Raw genomic sequence first — 23,077 nt, forward strand, 5'->3', positions numbered from 1 at the left:
TCAGGTGGCCATAGTACTGGAGTTTCAGCTTCAGCACCAGTCCTTCCAATGAATATTCCAGTGAATATTCAGTACTGATTTCCTTTAGGATTGACTAGTTTGATCTTCTTCCTGTCCAATGGACTCTCAAGAGTCTTTTCCAATACCACAGTTCAAAAGCATCAATTATTCAGCACTCAGATTTCTTTATAGTCCAAATCTTACATCCATACATGACTACTGGAAAAATCATAGCTTTGACTAGATGGACTTTTGTTGGCAAAGTAACATCTCTGCTTTTTAATAAGCTGTCCACGTTGGTCATAACTTTTCTCCCAAGGAGCAAGTGTCTTTTAATTTCATGGCTGCAGTCACCATCTGCAGTGATTTTGGAGCCCCCCAAAATGAAGTCTTTCACTGTTTCCATTGTTTCCTCATCTATTTCCCATGAAGTGATGGGACCAGATGCCATGATCTTAGCTTTCTGAATGTTGAGCTTTAAGCCAACTTTTTCACTCTCCTCTTTCACTTTCATCAACGGGCTCTTTAGCTCCTCTTCACTTTCTGTCATAAGAGTAGTATCATCTGCATATCTGAGGTTATTGATATTTCTCCCAGCGATCTTGATCCCAGCTTGTGCTTCATCCAGCCCAGCATTTTGCAGGATGTACTCTGTATATAAGTTAAATAAGCAGGATGACAATTTACAGACTTGACGAACTCCTTTCCCAATTTGTAACCAGTCTGTTGCTCCATGTCCGATTCTAACTGGTGCTTCTTGACCTGCATACATACATGTAGAGTGCATCATGCAAGATGCTGGGCTTGATGAAGTTCAAGCTGGAATCAAGATGGCTGGGAGAAATATCAACAACTCAGATTCGCAGATGTCACCATCCTAATGGCAGAAAGTGAAGAGAAACTAAAGAGCCTCTTGATGAAGGTGAAAGAAGAGAGTGAAAATGTTGCCTTAAAACTGAACATTCAAAAAACTAAGATCATGGCATCCAGTCCTGTCATACTATGGCAAATAGAAGGGGAAAAAAGTGGAAATAGTGACAAACTTTATTTTTTGGGCTCCAAAATCACTGCAGGTGGTGCCTGCAGCCATGAAATTAAATGATGCTTGCTCCTTGGAAGAAAAGCTATGACAAACCTAAACAATGTATTAAAAAACAGAGACATCACTTTGCCAACCAAGTTCCATATAGCCAAAGCTCTTCCAGTAGTCATGTATGGATGTGAGAGCTGGACCATAAAGAAAGCTGAGCACTAAAGAATTGATGCTTTCCAACTGTCATGCTGGAGAAGACTCTTGAGAATCCCTTGGAAAGCAAGAAGATCAAACTGGTAAATCCTAAATGAAATCAATCCTGAATATTCATTGGAATAACTGATTTTGATCCTGAAGCTCCAATATTTGGTCACCTGATGTGAAGAGATGACTCACTGAAAAAGACCCTGATGCTAGGAATGATTGCGTGCAGAAGAAGGGGCAACAGAGGATGAGATGGCTGGATGGCATCACTGACTCAACGGACATGAATTTGAGCAAACTCCAGGAGATAGTGTAGGACAGGGGAGCCTGGTGTGCTGAAGTCTACAGACTCACAAGGAGTCAGACACAACTGAGCAACTGAACAACAAAGCCTCAGTTGATAGCTGCTTGGAAAATTCCCTATTGGCATTAGTTTCAGCCGGGTATTTTGAAGTCCTTGCTGTGGGACCACCTTAAGGAATACCACCACAGTCATCTGATGCACCAACTGCTATGTCTCTCCACCTTATTTTCACATTCATTTCTTTGTACACATATGGAATTATGTAAACAGTATAAATTCTTGGTAAAAATTCTGGGTCATGACATATCCATATTTAAAATTTGTAGACATTGGCTAATTGTCCTATCAAAAAATTGTACAAGTTGATATTATTAGTACTATAAACAATGTGTGCGAGTACTGCTTGTCACACCCTTCCTCTTTTTTTAAACTTTTTGATATTTGTCAGTGTGAAAGTTAAAGAATGGTATATGAGTAGATGTTAATTCTTTTATTCTGGAAAAGATTGATTTCTTTTCACATAGTAAAGCACTATTTATATTTCATTTATAAGGTATCTATAGCATGTGTTCACTGAGTTAGACAAGGCTGTGGTCCATGTGCTTAGACTGGTTAGTCTTCTGTGATTGTGGTTTCAGTCCGTCTGCCCTCTGATGCCCTCTCTTAAATAGATGGGGAAACAGTGGAAACAGTGCCAGACTGTTCTTGGGGACTCCAGAATCACTGCAAATGGTTACTGCAGCAATAAAATTAAAAGATGCTTTCTCCTTGGAAGGAAAGAGAGACATTACCTTGCTAACAAAGGTCCATCTAGTCAAGGCTTTGTTTTTTTCAGTAGTCATTATGGATGGGAGAGTTGGACTATAAAGAAAGCTGAGCACATAAGAATTTATGCTTTTGAACTGTGGTGTTGGAGAAGACTCTTGAGAGTCCCTTGGACTGCAAGGAGATCCAACCAGTCCATCCTAAAGGAGATCAGTCCTGAGTGTTCATTGGAAGGACTGATGTTGAAGTTGAAACTCCAACACTTTGGCCACCTGATGCGCAGAGCTGACTCATTTCAAAAGACCCTGATGCTAGGAAAGACTGAGGGCAGGAGGAGAGGGGGACTAGAGAGGATGAGATGGTTGGATGGCATCACCAACTCAATGGAGATGAGTTTGAGTAAACTCCAGGAGTTGGTGATGGACAGGGAAGCCTGGCATGCTGCAGTCCACGGGGTCAATAAGAATCAGACATGACTGAGCGACTGAACTGAACTGATAGCACGTGTTCATTTTCCTCTTACTTTGATGTTTTTCTTTAGTCATTAAAGTTTATCTGTAAAGAGCTTTTTACCTATTACTTATCTTCATTTATATTGCAAATATTTCCCAAGCTTTCTTTTGTCAATTTATTGTTTTTCATATAATTTCTTTAACGTAAAAGAAAAATAAAGGAACAGACATGGCTGGCACAGATTTTTGGTCTTTTCCTTTCCCCTAGCCTGGACTGTGGACAAGCTTGTTGGCACATAGGTTGTGTTGTGAACAGGAAATGACAAGCATGAGGGCAAAGACAACATGCTAGGCACAGCAATGCACAAAGAATGAAGGAAGAGCCTAGATCCCTGACACTTGCTATTGAGTGTCTGCATCGACCTTGAGCAGCTTACCATTGACATTCATGTTATAAGGAAGGAAAATACCTCTAGTTCTTTAAGCTGTCATAGGTATATTTTCAGTTATCTATAACAGAATATATTGTGAACTGATGAAAAAAAAGACTGCAAACATGACCCCCACAACATGTAACAGGCAGGCAGCTCTTGTTGTTATATTTATCAAACTTAAAATCCTAACCTCCCAAATTTTGCTGATCCTACCCCTGCTGCTACTGCTAAGGCGCTTCAGTCATGTCTGACTCTGTGCGACCCCATAGATGGCAGCCCACCAGGCTCCCCCGTCCCTGGGATTCTCCAGACAAGAACACTGGAGTGGGTTGCCATTTCCTTCTCCTGGGTACTAGCAAACTCTTTCCCATCCTGAGCTAGACTGGGTGCCTTTAGATTCAGAGGAAAGAGGGGCTACAGAGGGCCTGTAGTAATCCCGGGGTATTCAATTAAGTCAAGAAATATCACAGACTTCAGACTAGCAGGTTCCTTTAAGATTTTGTGATGGACTTTAGAACAATGAATACTTAGAATTTTGAAAATGGTCCATATTAATGCTGGCAGAAGTGACTGGGTAATCTGCAAAAGAACCTAAGAGTGACAGAGTACTGTGAGCATGAGCCTGTTTGAATAGAGGCCAGTTACTGATTACCAGTTGTCAATGTCAGATTCATGGGGAGAGTTCACTGCTCTAGTATCTTCATCACAAAACATTTCAACTGTACTTCTGACATGCGATCTGATTTGCATGAATCCCCTCCTACCCTAAAGTTTACTCTATTAATCAGTAGTATTTCCCCACAGACATTGTAATAAGCAAAATAAACAATTTGGGGAGCTTCTGTACTTTTAGAAAAGTTAAACACTTTCTGAGAAACATATTCAAGATTATTGAAAAGCATGTTAGGTACTGAATTTCAAAGTGCCTGGAAACAAGAGTAAGGTATATTTATTGAGATACATCTTTTTGGTTTGATATATTTTTGTATAGAACTCCTAGTTTATAGAAACCATTATTTTTTAAATATATGAATATAATGCTTAATATATACAAAAATCATTTATTTTTCTGACCTTGAAGACACTTATTATTATCTCAACACAAAGCATATTAACTTGATATGATTATTTTACCATTTTATTATTTGTAGCTAGATAAATGTAATTATTTAAGTAGGTATAATTCTATACACACACATACATATGTACATATATACACATATGTGTACACATATACATATACACATATGTATATATATACACATATACGTGTGTGTGTGTGTGTGTGTGTGTGTGTGTGTATAATAAGGGGATTCCCAGATGGCACAATGGTAAAGAACTTGCTGCTAATGCAGGAGACACAACTATGAGGGTTTGATCCCTGGGTCAGGAAGATCACCTAGAGAAGGAAATGGCAACCCACGGCATTATTCTTGCCTTGAAAATTCCATGGACAGAGGAGCCTGGCAGGCTACAGTCCATGGGGTTGCACAGAGTTGAACATGACTGAGGACCTGAGCATGCATGCACATATAAAATATGATGCATAGACATACATGGAAGATATTAAGTGGCATGTGCCATTAGAAAGAGAAAGAGAAAAAGTAGAGTGGGATAAGGCAAGTAAAGATTTAAAGAAGAAGAATATAAAAATTTAAAATTTAAAAAGGGTGATCAAGTTAGGCCTTATTTCCACAGGATAAATACTCCCACTATGGTCAATTTCAAGCTACTAGCTTGTAAAATTTCTGAATATTTAATAATTGGCTCTCATGAACTGGTAAAAGCTGGCTCTAGAAGAAAATTTGTGTAAAGATGTGAAGACATTGCAGGTGCCAGCCACGCTTACATCTGGGGAAAGAGCCAAGCCTACATTGTGGGGAGCAGCTAGGGTTAGGCATAACCTAGGGGACTTAAGCAATATCAAGTAGGTGTGTATGACGGAGCACAGGAAAGAAGTGACCAGCGGGAGGGATCAGATTCTGCAGGGCCTTGTAAGCTTCCCAAGGACTTTGATTTTCAGCCTGTGTGAAAAGAGAATCCACGGCAGGGGGCTAAGGAGAAGAGTGACATGATCTTTCCGAAGGATCATTTTAACTTCTTTGTTGAGAACAGATTTTAGGAGAACAATGAGGAGCAGGGAGGTCAGTCTGGGCAGCTAAGCCATCGATCCAGATGGTGATGAATATTTTGAGACAGAACTAATTGACTTTACCAATGGAAATCATGTAGGGTACTGGAAAAACAAAAAGTCTAGGATGACTCCAAAGTTTGGCATCTGAGAGCTAGAAAGACGGAGATGTTCATGAATTAGATGGAGAAAGCTGAAGGTGGAGGAGACTCTATAGAAAAGACCAGGAAATCAGTTTTTAACATCTTTCCTTTGAGATGTCCTTTGAGCAAGCAAACAATGATACCAGGTAGAGAGCTTCAAACATAAATCTGGACTCTGGGTTATGGGCAATAAAATTTAAAGTCACCAAAATACACATTCTATTTAAAGCAATTCTAAAGGAAATCAACCATGAATATCCATTGTAAGGACTGATCCTGAAGCTGAAGCTCCAATACTTTGACCACCCGATGCAAAGTGCTAACTCACTGGAAAAATAGAAGGCTAGAGGAGAAGGGGGCAAAAGATGATGAGATGGTTGGATGGCATCATGACTCAATGGACATGAGGATGAACAATCTCCAGGAGACGGTGAAGGACAAGGAAGCATGGCATGCTGCAGTCCTTGAGGTAGCAAAAAGTCAGACACAACCTAGTGACCGAACAACAACATTTAGAAGAAAAACATTAAGAGGGAATATATACATAAGAATCAAGGAATAAACCTACAACCAAGATGACTTTATCCAGCAAAGATCTCATTCAGATTCAACGAAGCAATCAAAAGCTTTACAGACAAGTAAAGGCTAAGAGAATTCAGCACCATCATACCAGCTTTGTAACAATTGCCAAGGAAAATTTTCTAGGTGGAAAAAACAAGAGAAGAAAGAAGACTTACAAAAAAAAAAGCACCACAAAACAATTAATAAAATGATAACAGGAACATACATATCAATAATTACCTTAAATTAAATGAATTAAATTATCCAACCAAAAGACAGACTGCCTGAATGGATACAAAAACAAGACCCATATATATGCTGTCTACAAGAGACCCATTTGAGATCTAGGATACATGGAGACTGAAAGGGGGCGGGGGGTGACAGAAAAAGATATTCCATGCAAATGGAAATCAAAACAAAGATGAAGTAGAAATACTAATATCAGATAAAACAGGCTTTAAAATAAACACTGTTAAAAAGAGACAAGGAAGGACACTACATAATGATCAAGGGATCAATCCAAGGAGATAAAACATTATATTTATTCACCCAATGTAGGAGCACCTCAATACATACGGCTAATGCAAACAGCCATAGAAGTAGAAATGTGGGGACTTTTTTCACCAAAAAACCATTCAGACAGAAAATTAATAAGGAAACACAAGCCAGAAATTACACATTAGACCAGACAAATTTAACAGCTACTTATAGGACATTCCATTCAAAAGCAGAACATACTTTCTTCAAGTGTACATGGAACATTCTTTAGGGTAAACCACGTCTTGGGTCAAAACTCAAGCCTTGGTAAATTTAAGAAAACTGAAATCAAATCAAGCATCTTTGCCAACAAAAATGTTATGAGATTAGAAATCAATTACAGGAGGAAAACCCTTGGAGGCTAAACAAAATGTTACTAAATAGTCAATGGGTCACTGAAGAAATCGAAGAGGATATCAAAAAACAAATAACAATGAAAACACAGTGACCCAAAGCCTATGGGATGCAGCAAAAGCAGATCTAAGAGGGAAGTCTGGAACAAGACAATCCACCTCAAGAAACAAGAAAAAGCTCACATATCAATTTAACCTTACACTTAAAGCAACTGTAGAAAGAACAGAAATCTCAAAGTTATTAGAAGAAAATAAATCATAAAGGTCACATCAGATTAAACGAAATACAGATGAAGAAAATAATTGCAAAAATTAACAAAAATAAATGTTGGTTCTTTGAAGAGATAAACGAAATTGATAAACTTTTAGCTAGACTCATCAAGAAAATACGAGAGAAGTTTGAAAACAAAACGAGAAATGAAAAAATGAGAAGTTACAACTGACATCACAGAAATATAAAGGATCATAAGAGACTACCACAAGCATATAAATACCAATAAAATGGACAACCTGGAAACACTGGACAAATTTGTAGGAAAGTACACTTCAAGACTGAACCAGGAAGAAATAAAAAACATAAACACACCAATCACAAGCAATGAAATTGAAATTATGATCAAAAATCTTCCAACAGAGAGAACAAGATGGTGGAGGAGTAGGTGGACGTTGAGTACATCTCTCTCCACTGATACATCAGGAATACACCTTCAGACACAGAAGTGCATGCACAACACCAGCTGAGAGTGGACAGGAGGACCTGAGCAGCAGAAAAGACGTATAGAACCATGCAAAACTCAGTAGGATGAAGGAACTAGGGGGAAAAACAGCAGTGTTACTAGGACTGGACCTGCCCTCAGAGGTGGGGGAACTGAAGCAGATGTCTGATCCCCACAATGGGGCAATTTTCTGAGTCAGAGGAGAAACATTTAAGGCTGAGAGTGAAACAGCTGATCTGTGGCAGCCTAAATGGAATGAGAATCAGACAGCCCTTGCCACAGCCATACCAACCCCCAAGTAGGGATGCAGGTCCCGTTGAAGGTCCAGCAGCTGGGAGCTGGAGCTTAGGGATTGTGCAGCAATCCCAGGGTGAGGGCTGCTGTTGTCTGTGGAGAGACGGACCTAGGGGATGTGAGAGAGAAGACTGTGGTGGGAAATGCCTGTGGAGGAAAGCCAGGCAGCCATGGAAGTAAGGCAATACTGCTGAGTCACACATAGGGGTGGGGCCATCACCACAGCCTCTCTCTCCCGACACGGCTAGCATCCTTAGCTCAACAATACGGAAGTTGGCCCATCAAGCGCCTGATGCACGAAACTACAGAGCAGGACCCCACCCAGGGTGCCCCTTTAAGTTTCTGATGCACCAACCTACAGAATAGGACCCCAGCCAGGGAGGCCCCTCTATGTGCCTTATGTGCCAAACAACAGTGAATGACCCAGGTAAGGGAGCCCTTTAAGTGCCTGAACTGGTGGAGCTACAGAGAAAGACTATCCAAAGAGGCCTTCTGATCGCCAGCTACCAGAGGCTTACAGAAAAAAAAAAAAAGACTCTGATAGGGCAATAACTCCTGCAGCAGAGGTAGTCCATGTCTCTGCACACTTGGGGTCACCAGGGTGCCCGCAACCCAAACAGCTGTGCCACCTTTGCGTTCAACCCTCACTAGGGCAGAGCTGCCACAGGGCAAAAAAAAAAAAAGTCTTGCATCTATGCATGCAGGGTCACTTCCATTGCGTCCAACTCTGCAACCCTGTGGATTGTGGCCTACCAGGCTTCTCGGTCAGGCGGGTTCTCCGGGCAAGAATACTGGAGTGTATTGGCCAATACTGGTTGCCGTACCCTTCTAGAACACTATATTTCCTGCAGCCCTGGCCGCCAATTTCCCTGAGTACCTGGTGCTCCCAGAAACCCTGCGATCCAAGCAGCTGCACCACCTCCACACCTGGCTCTCACTGGGGCAGACCCAAGTCCTCCAGGGCATCCTCAGGAGCAAACCCCAGCGGATGACCCACATGGAGAGGTGGAAATGAAACCATAATTGAAACCCAGGAGCAGTGCGGCTAAGCTAGAAGACCCAAAACCTTCCCACCAACTGAACAAGCTGCAAATTAAATCCATACAATCAACTGGGCAGACTCTGTCTTCAGAATATATGAAAGGACACTGAGAGCTCCCACACAAGAAAATGCACTAGTTCTGATAGCTGTGGACATAGGAGGCAAGAACATACAGTAGTAGCACCAGATTAGAATCTGAGCTGCCCCCACAGCAGGTCCAGAGACCAACACAGTGTTGCAGGGCATCCTAAAGAGGTGAGGTGGACTGTGAATGCCAGCAAGGGAAAGGATCCTGACAGAAGTGACTCAAGAAAAACTTTTATTATTCTTGTTTTGACTTGTTCTGTAGTTGGATTTGTTTTTCTTTTACTTTTTTTCCTTTTCTTTTCTTTTCTCCTTCCCCCTACCCCCTGTTGTAGTTGTCAATTTTATTGGCGCTATGAAATCTATTTAAGCTTTTGTGTTTTTTTTTTATCACATTTTTTATTGTTATAAAACTCTGCCTCTACATTGGGCTTTTGAATTTCTGTGGAGTTTTCCTTTTCTTTTTCTTTCATCTCCCTTTTTTTTCTTTTTTTAAATTTTAATTTGTTTAAATTATTGCTTATTTTTCTACATTTATTCCTTTGTTTGCCTTTCCCACTGTTCTTTTCTCCTTGCAGTTAATTTTTAATGTAAATAAAGCTTCTTCATCTACCTCTATTTAACTTTGTATATCTACTCTTTCTTTCTTTTCTTTCTTTCCTTTCCTATCAACGTATTTGTTAGTTAGATCCCTATCAAATTACCAATGGCATTTTTCACAGAACTAGAACAAAAAATTTCACAGTTCAGATGGAAACACAAAAGATTCTGTATAGCCAAAGCCATCTTGAGAAAGAAGAATGGAGCTGAAAGAATCAACCTTCCTGACTTCAGATTATACTACAAAGCTACAGTCATCAAGACAGCATGGTACTGGCACAAAAACAGAAATATAGACCAATGTAACAAGACAGAAAGCCCAAAAATAAACCCACGCACCTATGGCTAACTTATTTTTCACAAAGCAGGTAAGAATGTACAATGGGACAAAGACAGCCTCTTCAATTTATTGAAGAGGTGCTGGGAAAACTGGACAGCTACATGTAAAGAAAGAAATTAGACCACTTCCTAACACCATACACAAAGATAAACTCAAAATGGATTAAAAAACCAGAAATGATAAAACTCTTAGAGGAAAACAGAGGCAGGACACTCAACGAAATCAAAGCAAGATCCTCTATGACCCAGCTCCTAGAGTAATGGAAATAAAAACAAATGTAAACAAGTGGGACCTGATTAAACTCAAAAGCTTTTGTACAGCAAACAAACTATAAGGAAGGTGAAAAGACAACTCTCGGAATGGGAGAACATAATAGCAGATGAAACAACTGACAAAGGATTAATTTCCAAAATATACGAGTAGCTCATACAACTCAATACCAGACAACCCAATCAGAAAGTGGGAAAAAGACCTAAACAGACACTTCTCCAAAGAAGACATACAGATGGCTAACAAACACATGAGAAGATGCTCAACATCACTCATTGTTAGAGAATTGCAAATCAAACCTACAATGAGATATCATCTCACACCAGTCAGAATGGTCATCAGCAAAAAGTCTACAAACAATAAATGCTAGAGAGGGTGTGGAAAAAGGGAATGCTCCTGCACTGTTGGTGGGAATGTTAATTGATACAGCCACTATGGAAGATGGTATGGAGATTCCTTAAAAAACTAGGAATAAAACCACCATATGACCCAGCAGTCCCACTCCTAGGCATATACCCTGAGGAAACCTAAATTGAAAAAGACACATGTATCCCATTGTCCACTGCAGCACTATTTACAATAGCTAGAACATGGAAGCAACCTAGATGTCCACTGACAGATGAATGGATAAAGAAGTTATGGTAAATACACACAATGTAATATTACTCAGCCATAAAAAGGAACACCTTTGAGTCAGTTCTAATGAGGTAGATGAACTTAGAACCTATATACAGACTGTGGTAGGTCAGAAAGAGAAAGATAAATATTGTATCCTAATGTACATATACAGACTCTAGGAAAATGGTACTGAAGAATTTACTTACAGGGCTGCAGTGGAGAAACAGACAGAGAATAGACTTATGGAAATGGGGAGGGGGGAAGAGAGGGTGAGATGTATGGAAAGAGTAACATGGAAACATATATTACCATATATAAAATAAATAGCTAAGGGCAATTTGCTTTATGGCTCAGGAAACTCCAACAGGGGCTCTGTATCACCTAGAGGGGTGGGATGGGGAGGGAGATGGGAGGGAGGTTAAAAAGGGAGGGGATATATGAATACCTATAGCTGAGGTTTGACAGAAAATAACAAAATTCTGTAAAGCAATTATCCTTCAATTAAAAAATACATTAAAAATTTTTAAAGGTATAGGAAAGGCCAAAAGAAAAAAAAAAATCTTCCAACAAACAAAAGTTCAGGACAAGATGGTTTCATAGGCTAATTCTATCAATCACTTAGAAAAAAGCTAATACCTATCTATCTCAAACTCTTCCAAAAAATAGCAGAGGAAGGAACACCCCCTGACTTATTCTATATTCTAGCACTCTGCTAACAAAACCAAAGATATCACACACACACACACAAAATAAAATTATGGGCCAATATCACTGATGGATTTTGATGTAAAAATCTTCATCAAAATTCTAGCAAACCAAATCCAACAACACATTAAAAGCATCATACACCATGAACACGTGGGATTTATACCAGTGATGCAAGGGTTCTTCAATATACACAAATCAACATGACAATACCATATTAACAAACTCTTCAAACTCCATGATCATCTCAACAGATGAGAAAAAAAGCATTTGACAAAATTCAACACCCATTTATGATTAAAAAAAAACTTTTCAAAAAGTGGTCACTGAGTAAAAATACCTTTTTAGTAAAGTCCAAGTATGACCAACCCACATCCTCAATGTGGAAATATATTCTAAATGGTGGAAAATTGAAAGCATTTCCTCTAAGACTGGGAACAAGACAAGGGTCTTCACTCTCACCACTTTTATTCAACATTGCTTTGGAAGTCTTAGCCATGTATAGTATCATTTCATCAGAGACGAAAAAGGAGTAAAAGGAATCCAAGCTGGAAAAGAAATAAAAGATGAAATATAAAAGAAATAAAAGATGAAAAAGGAGTAAAATGAATCCAAGTTGGAAAGAAATAAAAAAATAAAATCTCACTGCTTGCAAATGAAATGATACTATACATAAAAATTTCTGAAGATGCCACCAGAAAACACTAGAGCTAACTGATGAATTTAATAAAGCCACAGGATACAAAATTAAGGCAACAATCCATTTTCTTCCTACAACAAAAATAATCAAGTACCTAGGAATAAACCTAACCAAAGGTAAATGATCTCAGTTCTTTATCTTTGAATGAGCAGTGAAGAGAGTTTCCATATATCCCCTCTTCCTGGAACAGTCTTCCCTGTTATTCACATCTTGCATTCACTTCAGTTCAGTTCAGTCGCTCAGTCATGTCCAACTCTTTGCAACCCCTTGAACTGCAGCACGCCAGGCCTCCCTGTCCATCACCAACTCCCAGAGTGCACCCAAACCCATGTCCATCGAGTCGGTGATGCCATCCAGCCATCTCATCCTCTGTCGTCCCCTTTTCCTCCTGCCCTCAGTCCCTCCCAGCATCCGAGTCTCTTCCAATGAGTCAACTCTTCGCATGAGGTGGCCAAAGTACTGGAGTTTATATGTAAATAAATAAATAAGACTGATTAAGGAAATCAAAGATGACACAAGAAGATGGAAAGATATACCATGTTTGTGGATTAGAAGAACCAACATTGTGAAAATGACTGTTCTACCCAAAGCACTTGGCAGATTTAATGCAACGCCTACCAAATTACCCATGGTATTTCTCAGAGAACTCAGAAAAATTTTACAATTAGTGTGGAAACACCAATGACCCGACTAGCCAAAGGAATAGTGAGAAGGAAATATGGAACTGGAGGAATCAGGCTCACGGACTTCAGACGATTCTACAAAGATACAGTAAGACCCATATGGTACTGGCCCCAAAACAAATACAAACCAATGGAACAGGATAGAAAGCTCAGAGATAAGCACACACACCTATGGTTACTTAACCAATGACAAAGGTAGCAAGAATACACAGTGGAGAAATGACAGCCTTTTCAATAAGCGGTGCTGGGAAAACTGGACAGCTATATGTAAAAGAATGAAATTAGAACACTCCCTAACGTCATACACAAAAATGAACTTAAAATTGATTAAAGACCTGAATGTAAGGCCAAACACTATAAAACTCTTAGAAGAAAACAGAGGCAAAACAGTCTTTGACATAAATCACAGCAGGGTCTTATTTGAACTACCTCCTACAGTAATAAAAAGAAAAAGAAAAATTAACACATGGGAGCTAATTAGATTTAAATATTTTTGCACAGCAAAAGAAACTGTAAACAAGATAAAAAGACAACCCTCAGAATAGAAGAAAATACTTGCAAATGAAGCAACTAACCAAGGGTCAACAGCCAAAATATATAAAGAGCTCATGCAACTCAGTATTAAGAAAAAACAATCAAAAAATGGCTAGAAGACCTAAATAGACATTTCTTCAAAGAAGACATACAGATGGCCAAAAGGCACATGAAAAGATGGTCAACATTACTAATTATTAGAGAAATGCAAATGAAAATTTTAATGAGGTATCACATCACACCAGTCAAAATAGCCATTATCAAAAAATTTACAGGCAATAAATTCTGGAGAGGATTTCGAGAAAAGAGAACCCACCTGCACTGTTGGTGGAACTGTAAATTGATACAGCCACTATTGACAGCAGTATGGAGGTTACTTAAAAAACTAAAAATAGAACTATCATATGACTCAGAAATGCCATTATTGCGCATTTACCCAGAGAATACCATCATTCAAAACAATGCAGGCTCCAGTGTTCACTGGAGCACTGTGTACAATAGCCAGGACATGGAAACAGCCTAAATGTCTGCCCACAGAGGAGCAGATAAAGAAGACATGGAACATAAATACAATGGAATAGTACTTAGCAAAAAAGGGAAAAAGTTGAGTCCTTTCCAGTGAGGTGGATGAACCTAGACGTTGTTATATACAGTGAAGTCAGAAAGAGAAAAACAAATATGTTAATGCATATATGTGGAATCTAGAAAAATAGTATAGATGATTTTATTTACAAAAGAAAAACAGGGGCAAAGATGTAGAGGACAAGAAGGGGAGCAGTGGGATGAATTGACATTACACTTGACATATACACAATACCGGTATTATATATAAAATAGATAACTAATGAGAACCTACTGTATAGCTCATGGAACTCTAATCAGTGCTCTTTGGTGACCGAAACTGGAAGGAAATCCAAAAAAGAGGGGATATATGTATAAGTATAGCTAACTCATTTTGCTGTTCAGTAGAAACTAACACTGTAAAGCAACTATACTCCAATAAAAGTTAATTAAAGAAAAAACAACAGCACAAAGAACCAAGGACTGAATCACGGAGCATTTCAACCAATTCTCTCAGGTTGAGGAGAACAGAAGAGATCATAAAGAGAATGTGAAGAAGAGTAAAAATGTGGACAGATACTATGGGAGTGTAGTAACCTTGAATCCAAGTGAAGAAAATGGATCAAACAGAGATTCATTATCTTTTTCTATTGAGGTGCATTTTGTTAGAATGATGTTTTTGCCCACCATCAATATGCGGCATCTAGGATTTAAAACTTTAGAATATTCTAATTAAATGATGTTTAGATGGAGTTATGCAGAGTTTCAAAGAATAGCAAGGTGAGATTAAAAAAGCCTTCGTAAGTGAACAATGCAAAGAAGAATAGAGGAAGATAACGTAGAATGGGAAAGACTAGAGATCTCTTTAAGAAAATTAGGTACCAAGATCATATTTCATGCAAAAGATGGGCACAATAAAGGACAGAAATGATACGTACCTAACAAAAGCAGAAGATATTAAGAAGAGGTGGCAAGAATACACAGAAGAACTATACAAACAAAGATCTCAATGACCCAGATAACCACAAAGGTGTAATCACTCACCTAGAGCCAGACATCCTGGAGTGTGAAGTCAAGTGGGCCTTAGGAAGCATCACTATGAACAAAGCTAGTGGAGGTGATGGAATTTCAACTGAGCTATTTCGAGTTTTAAAAGGTGATGCTGTTAAAGTACTGTACTCCATATGCCAGCATATTTGGAAAACTCAGTAGTGGCCACAGGACTGGAAGAGGTAAGTTTTATTCCAATCCCAAAGACAGGGAATGCCAAAGAATGTCCAAACTACTGCACAGTAACACTTATCTCACAGGCTAGCAAGGTAATACTCAAAATCCTTCAAGCTAGGCTTCAGCAGTATGTGAACTGAGAACTGGATTTAGAAAAGGCAGAGGAACCAGAGATCAAACTGCCAACATCTGGATCAAAGAAAAAGCAAGGAAGTTCCAGAAAACTCCCTTGTTCCAGAAAACTTCTGCTTCATTGACTATGCTAAAGCCTTTGTGTAGATTACAACAAACTGGAAAATTCTTAAAGAGGTGGGAATGCCAGGCCACCTTACCCGCATCCTGAGAAACCTGCATGCAGGTCAAGAAGCAACAGTTACCACTGGACATGGAACAACGGACTGGTTCCAAATTGGGAAAGGAGTATGTTAAGGGTGTTTATGTCACCCTGCTTATTTAATTATAATCAGAGCACATCATGTGAAATGCTGGGCTGGATTTAGCTCAAGCTGGAATCAAGATTGCCAGGAGAAATATCAACAACCTCAGATATGCAGATGACACCACCTCAATGGCAGAAAGCAAAGAGGAACTAAAGAGCCTCTTGAAGGTGAGAGAGGAGAGTGAAAAAGCTGGCTTAAAACTCAACATTCAAAAAACAAAGATCATGGCATCCAGTTGCATCACTTTATGGCAAATAGATCTGGAAACAATAGAAACAGTGACAGACTTCATTTTCTCAGGCTTCAAAATTAATGTGGATGGTAACTGCAACCATGAAATTAAAAGACGTTTTTTCCTTGGAAAGAAAGCTGACAAATCTAGACAATGTAGTAAAATGAAGAGACATTACTTTGCCGACAAAGGTCCATATCGTCAAAGCTCTGTTTTTTCCAGTAGTTACATATGGGTGTGAGAGTTGGACCATAAAGAAAGCTGAGCGCTGAAGAACTGATGCTTTCAAACTGTGGTGTTGGAAAAGACTTTCGAGAGTCCCTTGAAAAGCAAGGAGATCAAACCAGTCAATCCTAAAGGAAATAATTCCTGAATATTCATTGCAAGGACTGATGCTGAACCTGCACTCTAATGCTCTGGCCACCTGATGGGAAGAGCTGACTCATGGGAAAGACTCTGATGCTGGGAAAGATTGAGGGCAGGGGGATAATGGGGTGACAGACGATGAGATGGTTGGATAGCATCACTGACTCAATGGGCATGAGTTTGAGCTAACTCTGGGAGATAGTGAAAGACAGGGAAGCCTGGCATCCTGCAGTCCATGGGCTTGCAAAGAGCTGGACACAACTGAGCAACTGAACAACAACTACAAGATGGAGGTAACACTCACTTACTACAATAATGATAAAAAATAGTATCTATTTTAGAGATTTTCATTTGATTTGAATTTAGTTCCAAAAGGACTGTGAGATGTTACTAGGAATTCCACTATTAAGTCAGAATTTTATTTTCATTTTTGTATGTTTGGGGTTATGCAAATTTGAACCAATCATAATCCTTCAGTGTGTGCTTAATTGCTCAGTCATGTCCGACTCTTGCAGCCCCATAGACTGTAGTCTGCCAGGCTCCTCTGTCCATGGGATTCTCCAGGCAAGAATACAGGAGTAGGTTGCCATTTCCTTCTCCAGGGGATCTTCCCAACCCAGGAATTGAACCCGGGTCTCCTGCATTGCAGATAGACTCTTTACTGACTGAGCTACAAGGGAAGCCCCATCATAAAAGTTCATAACCAACTTTTAGCACTGCATGGTCTGCTTTCCTTTATATAGTTATTTATACATTTGTATTTATCATTCATAACCCCCAACCTAAAATTCAGCAAACAAAAGTCAGGACTTTGAAAATTACTTAAATCTGGCAATACTGCTTGCCTCCATTCCATTCTTTTGACTTTTCCCCAAGATAGCCATTCTCTTGAATTTTATGTTTACCATCCTTCCCATGCATTACTTTTTCACAGATTTAATACCTATGTAAGTATTCTTTTGAAAGTATATCTTATTTTAGCTCTTTTCAATTTATCAAAAGAATAAAATGTTTACTATTTTTAGGCTTTTTCATATAAAATCATGTTGCTGCAATGCATACATATTGTTTTATATTTATGCAGTTTATTTTGACTGCTGTATAGTATTCCATTGTGTCAATGAATTTCATTTATCCATTACTGATAGATGAACCCTTGCACTGTTTCTAGATTTTTGCTAGTGTGAAAAATACTCTTATGGGTATTTTTGTACATTTCTCCTGTTGTATATAAATCTGTTCCATTGGTCTCTTTCTGCTGCTAATGCTACTACTAAGTTGCTTCAGCCATGTCCAGCTCTTTGTGACTCTATGGACTGCAGCCTACTAGGCTCCTCTGTCCAGGGGACTCTCCAGGAAAGAATACTAGAATGGGTTGCCATGCCCTCCTCCAAGGGATTTTCCTGACCCAGGGATTGAGCCCATGTTTCTTTACATCTCCTGCATTGGCAGGTGGGTTCTTAACCACTAGCACCACCTTGGAAGCCTGGTTTCTTTCTAGCCCTGTACAAATATTATACCACCTTAATTACTAGAACTTGACGATAACTTTAAGTATCTTAGGAAGCAAGTTGTACCAAGTTGCCTTTCAGCTGTCCTAGCATTTCTTAGTCATTTGTTTTTTCATGTAAATTTCACTAACAACTCATTGAGTTTTACAAAAAATTTTTTGACATTTTTATTAATGAAGTCTAAATTAGGTGGGAATAACAATTGGTTCAGTCACTTATGGGGGCTGGCAAGTCTAAAATATGCAGTTGATGCCCCAGTTCAAGTCTGAGTCTGAAGGCTGACAGATTGCTGTATAAGCAGGAAAAGTCTATGTCTCAGTTTGAAGGCCACCAGGCAGGCAATTCTTATCAGAGGAAAGCCAGTCTTTTGTCTTTCATGCCTTCAACATATTTGATGAAGCCCACAGAATTATGAAGAACAATTCTCTTTATTTAGCCTACTGATTAAATGTTAATTCCTTACAAAAACACCCAGAATAATGTTTGATCAAATATCTGGACACTCCATGGCCCAGTCAAGTTAGCATGTAAAATAACCATTACATTCATCTACTGAGGTGATCCCATGAGTTTCTCTGGTCATGTATTAATATGATGACCAGTAATTAATTTCCTAATGAGTTCTATTTCATGAGTTTTTATATACATGACTTGAGGGGTTTTTAACTATCATTTTATCAAATTTTTGTATTCATCTAAGTGAGATTTACCTATTATTTCCTTTCTTGTACTCTTATCTACATTTGAAAATATAGTTATTTAAGCCACCTAAGATAAATAGGGAGTGTTTTCTATTTTTCTCCTCTCTGGAGTAATTTGTATAGTATCAACTTCTTTTTGTTTCTTAGGTGTTATAAGAACTCGCCTGTGAAAGCAAATTGGACCTAATGTTTTCTAGTTGGGAAAATGCAACTCAGTACCAGAAAAACAAACAACCCAATCAGACAGTGGGCAGAAGACCTAAACAGACATTTCTCCAAAGAAGACATACAGATGGCTAAAAAACACATGAAAAATTCTCAACACTGCTCATTGTTAGAGAAAGACAAGTCAAAACTACAATGAGATATCACCTCACACCACTCAGAATGGCCATCAGCAAAAGGTCTACAAACAAAAAATGCTGGAGAGGGTGTGGAGAAAAAGGAACCCTCTTGCAATGTTGGTGGGAATGTAAATTGACACAGCCACTATGGAGGACAGTAAAGAGATTCCTTAAAAACTAGGAAACCACCATATGACCCAACAATCCCACTACTGGGCATATACTCTGAGAAAACCATAACTGAAAAAGACGTATGTACTCCAATGTTCATTGCAGCACTATTTACAATGGCTTGGACATGGAAGTGACCTAGATGTCCATCACGAGATGAGTGGATAAAGAAGCAGTGACATACATACAATGAAATATTCCTCAGCCATAAAAAGGAACACATTTGAGTCAACTCTAATGAGGTGGATGAACCTAAAGCCTATTACACAGAGTGAAGTCAGAAAGAGAAAATCAAATATCATATATTAACGCACATATATATAATCTACAAAGATGGTACAGATGAATCTCATAGAGAACACACTTATGGACATGGGTGGTGGAGGTGGAAAGGAGAGGGTGGGACAAATGCAGAGAATAGTATGGAAACATTAATATACTTACCATATGTAAAATAGATAGCCAGTGGGAATTTGCTGTATGACTCAGGCAGTTCAAATTAGTGATCTGTGACAACCTATAGAAGTGGGATGGTGCTGGAGGTGGGAGGGAAGTTCAAGAGGAAGGGGATATATGTATACCTATGGTTGATTCATCTTCATGTATGAAAGGAACCAACACAATATTGTAAAACAATTATCCTCCAATTAAAAATGCATTTAAAAATGTTTAACTACTAATTTAGTTACTTTTATATGGTTATCAAGATAATTCATACGTCCTACATTTTAGTAATTTTAGTTATAGCTTCCTAGGAATTTGACCACTGCTGCCAAGTTTTCAAATGTAATGATATACATTTCTTTATAATTTTCTCTTACTATGTTAGATTATGCCCCTTTTATTATTTCTAATAATGATTATTTATCCCTTCTGTTATTTTCGTAGTCTCACCAAAATTTTGTCTATTTATAAGTCTTTCCTGAGATTAAACTTTTATGTTTTCATTTCTCTGAATCGGTTGTTTTCTCTTTCTGTCAAGGCCATATAGTAAGTATTTTTAACTGTGTTTTATAGAGATCATATGGCTACCATAACAGCTACTCAACCCGTACATTGTGGCATGAAAGCGGCATGGTCAATACTGAATGAACTGACATAAATGTGTTTTAATAAAACTTTATTTACAAAATAGCCAACAGGGCTAAAGGCTACAGTTTGCTGACCTCTGCTCTATTTCATTAATTTTTGCTCTTATTTAATTATTTATTGTTTCTATAGGACCTTTGTTATTTCCCTAGGTCATCCAGCTGAATGCTTAACTCGTTAATTTTTGACTCTCTTTGGTACATAAAAATTTACCCCTTAAATAAGTGCAGTTAAGTCCCTCTCTTTAAAAAGTGGGTTAAGTAACTCTGTGGATAACGTTTTCATCAGTAGCAAATACACACAGATCCTACTGCATGCGGTTTTTGATAATAGCTCGGTAAAACCAGAGAATGCCTGGCCTTAGACACAGGGTTTACTAGATGATTCAAAGAGAAGGACAGGTATCTTCAGGCAAAACAGACCCTGAGAATAAAGGTATTATCTAACAGAAGCCATCAGACACAAAAGGAACAATCAATCAAAGAAAAGGAGCAAACAGAGATACGGAAACCCAGAAAGGCAACAAGTTTGTATTGTGCTTATTGCAGGTTAGGGTCTCTGGGAGCAGAGGCTGAGACGAAGTTTTCAGGAATGAATACCACTGGAAGGGAAAGAGGCGAAGTAGAAAGGGCCAGAGGGAATTCAGCTTGGGAATGCAAACCCTACAAAGCCTCTGCCAACACCACAAGGAGGTCTGGAATTAGAATAGCTCTTCAGAGATATCTAGCACTGAGCTGAAATGGTCAAGGTTTTATGTCACCCTGCAGCTAGTCACTGGATATGACTTGCTTCTGGAAAATTGTGCCTAGGGCCCAGACAATGCTCTGTAGCTGAGGAAACCCTGAAGTGGCTGACAACGCAAGTCTGCCTGCTGACAGTCAGGATTAAACATCATCCCATGAAATGAGGTCTGGGCCCACAAGCCCTTGTCCACCAGAAAGCTCCATCTTTATTTCTGACATCATGTTAGCTCTATGAAAGGTGCCCTAAGCCATTCGAGGAAGATGGACACATAAGTTTTGGTTCAATTTTTAATATCCCTAAAGCTTCCACTATAATACATCACCTTGATTGTCATGATTCAGCCTTATCTAGAGAATGAAATCCTCAATTCCTTGGAAACTGGACCTCTCTTATTGACAAATTTTGCAGGGTTGTTCATGATTTAGGTTCTTCTTATCAAGTGTGTGTGTGTATGTGTGTGTGTGTGTGTGTGTATTCTGCCAAAGAAAGAATGATAATAAAGAATCACCATCACCTTGTCAATTGGAAAAGGTTCAGTTTTCAAATGAGAAAAAACAGATTTTCTCAACTCTGAAAAATGACATCTGCTTTCTAAGAAAATTCCATAAAACATATGAAAATTTATCACAAGCATTTTAAGGATTCATTCATTTCCCAGCCCATGCAGCCGCAGCACTGGAAAAGGAAATGACAACCCTCTCCAGTATTCTTGCCTGGAAAATCCCATGGACAGAGAAGCCAGGCAGATCTCTCACAGTCCATATGGTCACAAGAGTAGGACATGACTTGGCAACAAAACCACCATAAACAAAGCCAAGTAGTAGACTGAGCTTGTTAGAGATAAGGAGGATTGTTAAGAATACCATTGTTACATGTAATTTGAGTATACTCCTTTTAATAATGTAAAACCTAGGTTTATGAGTACATAATAAATGAATGACTTTTTAAAAACTTTTGCACTATTTTCTACTCCTGGCTCTGTGCTGATATTTAAAAGACGCAAATATCCTGTGATTTTCTAGACTACTTGGCAAAATTACATTAATACTGTTCTTGGGAAATGTTCTCCCCTTATATTTTTCTGTTGTATATGGTGTGTGTGCCCTGAAGAGCAAGATGTATTTGCCTTCTGTGACTTCTTCCCAGACAAGAAATAGCTTGAGGTAGTATAAGTGGAATGAAATATCAGGTCTTAGATTCATCCAAAGTGTTTAGCTTACACATTTGTAATCTATAAATTTTGTAAACAAAACCACAGGATTCCAGTGACTTAAGAATCACTAGTATGTACAAAAATTAGTGGCACAGTAGTAGCCAAGGAGTGTTGAACAACCTCTATGCGACAGCCAAATTTTTCAATGTCTTGATGCCACAGGGCAAAATATTTTCTGCTGCATATAGTGTGATTATCTGTGAATGCACCATTCTTCTAAAAACTGTACTTCTTTGTAGCTAGTTCATAACCTCAGCATTTATTATTGTGTTCCATCTTGTCTATTTAAAATCACAAATGTTATAAATTACATCAAACCTGAATAATAATAATAATATGGTGGATAATCTCACAACTGTCAGATTTTGACTCTAAGAGTTTTGTTGATATTTCTCTATGCATTATTTTGTCTCAAAATGTTTATCATACTGTAGCTCAGAATGCAGTTGTCTTCATGTTTTGCAGCCAGACTGACAAAAACCATGATGGTCATGGCAAATTTTCCCATTTCCACTTATGGAGTGTTAACTGAGAACCATAATTTGGACCTTTTAAAGACTGGGACTTAGGTATTTTTCCCAAACCACACTATCTGAGGGAAAGGAAGCAATTCCTATTAACCTATAGGACACTTAATTGGGAGGACTGTCTAACCGAGACATCTTCCAGATACTCCATTTAAACATAATGATGTATAATGGCAGTAACTGCCACTTAATTAGGAGAGCAATTCTGCTACATCTGAAAGTAACCAAACCATTGAAGAGTGTTGCTTTCCTATTAAAACTTTTCCTATTGGCTCAGAAATTGTATTTTTACTTTTCTAAACTCCCAATTCCTGATATTAAGGCTGTTTCCCAGTTACTTTAGCCCCACTGCCATTCTTAATTTCCAATGATTATGGGACAATGAATTTAAAACAATTTTACTTGGAATATTATCTTGGGAAATGTAAGGGAAGAAAATGAAAATTAT

Source organism: Budorcas taxicolor, chromosome 4 (assembly GCF_023091745.1).
Source record: "Budorcas taxicolor isolate Tak-1 chromosome 4, Takin1.1, whole genome shotgun sequence".
Lineage (NCBI taxonomy): Eukaryota > Metazoa > Chordata > Mammalia > Artiodactyla > Bovidae > Budorcas > Budorcas taxicolor.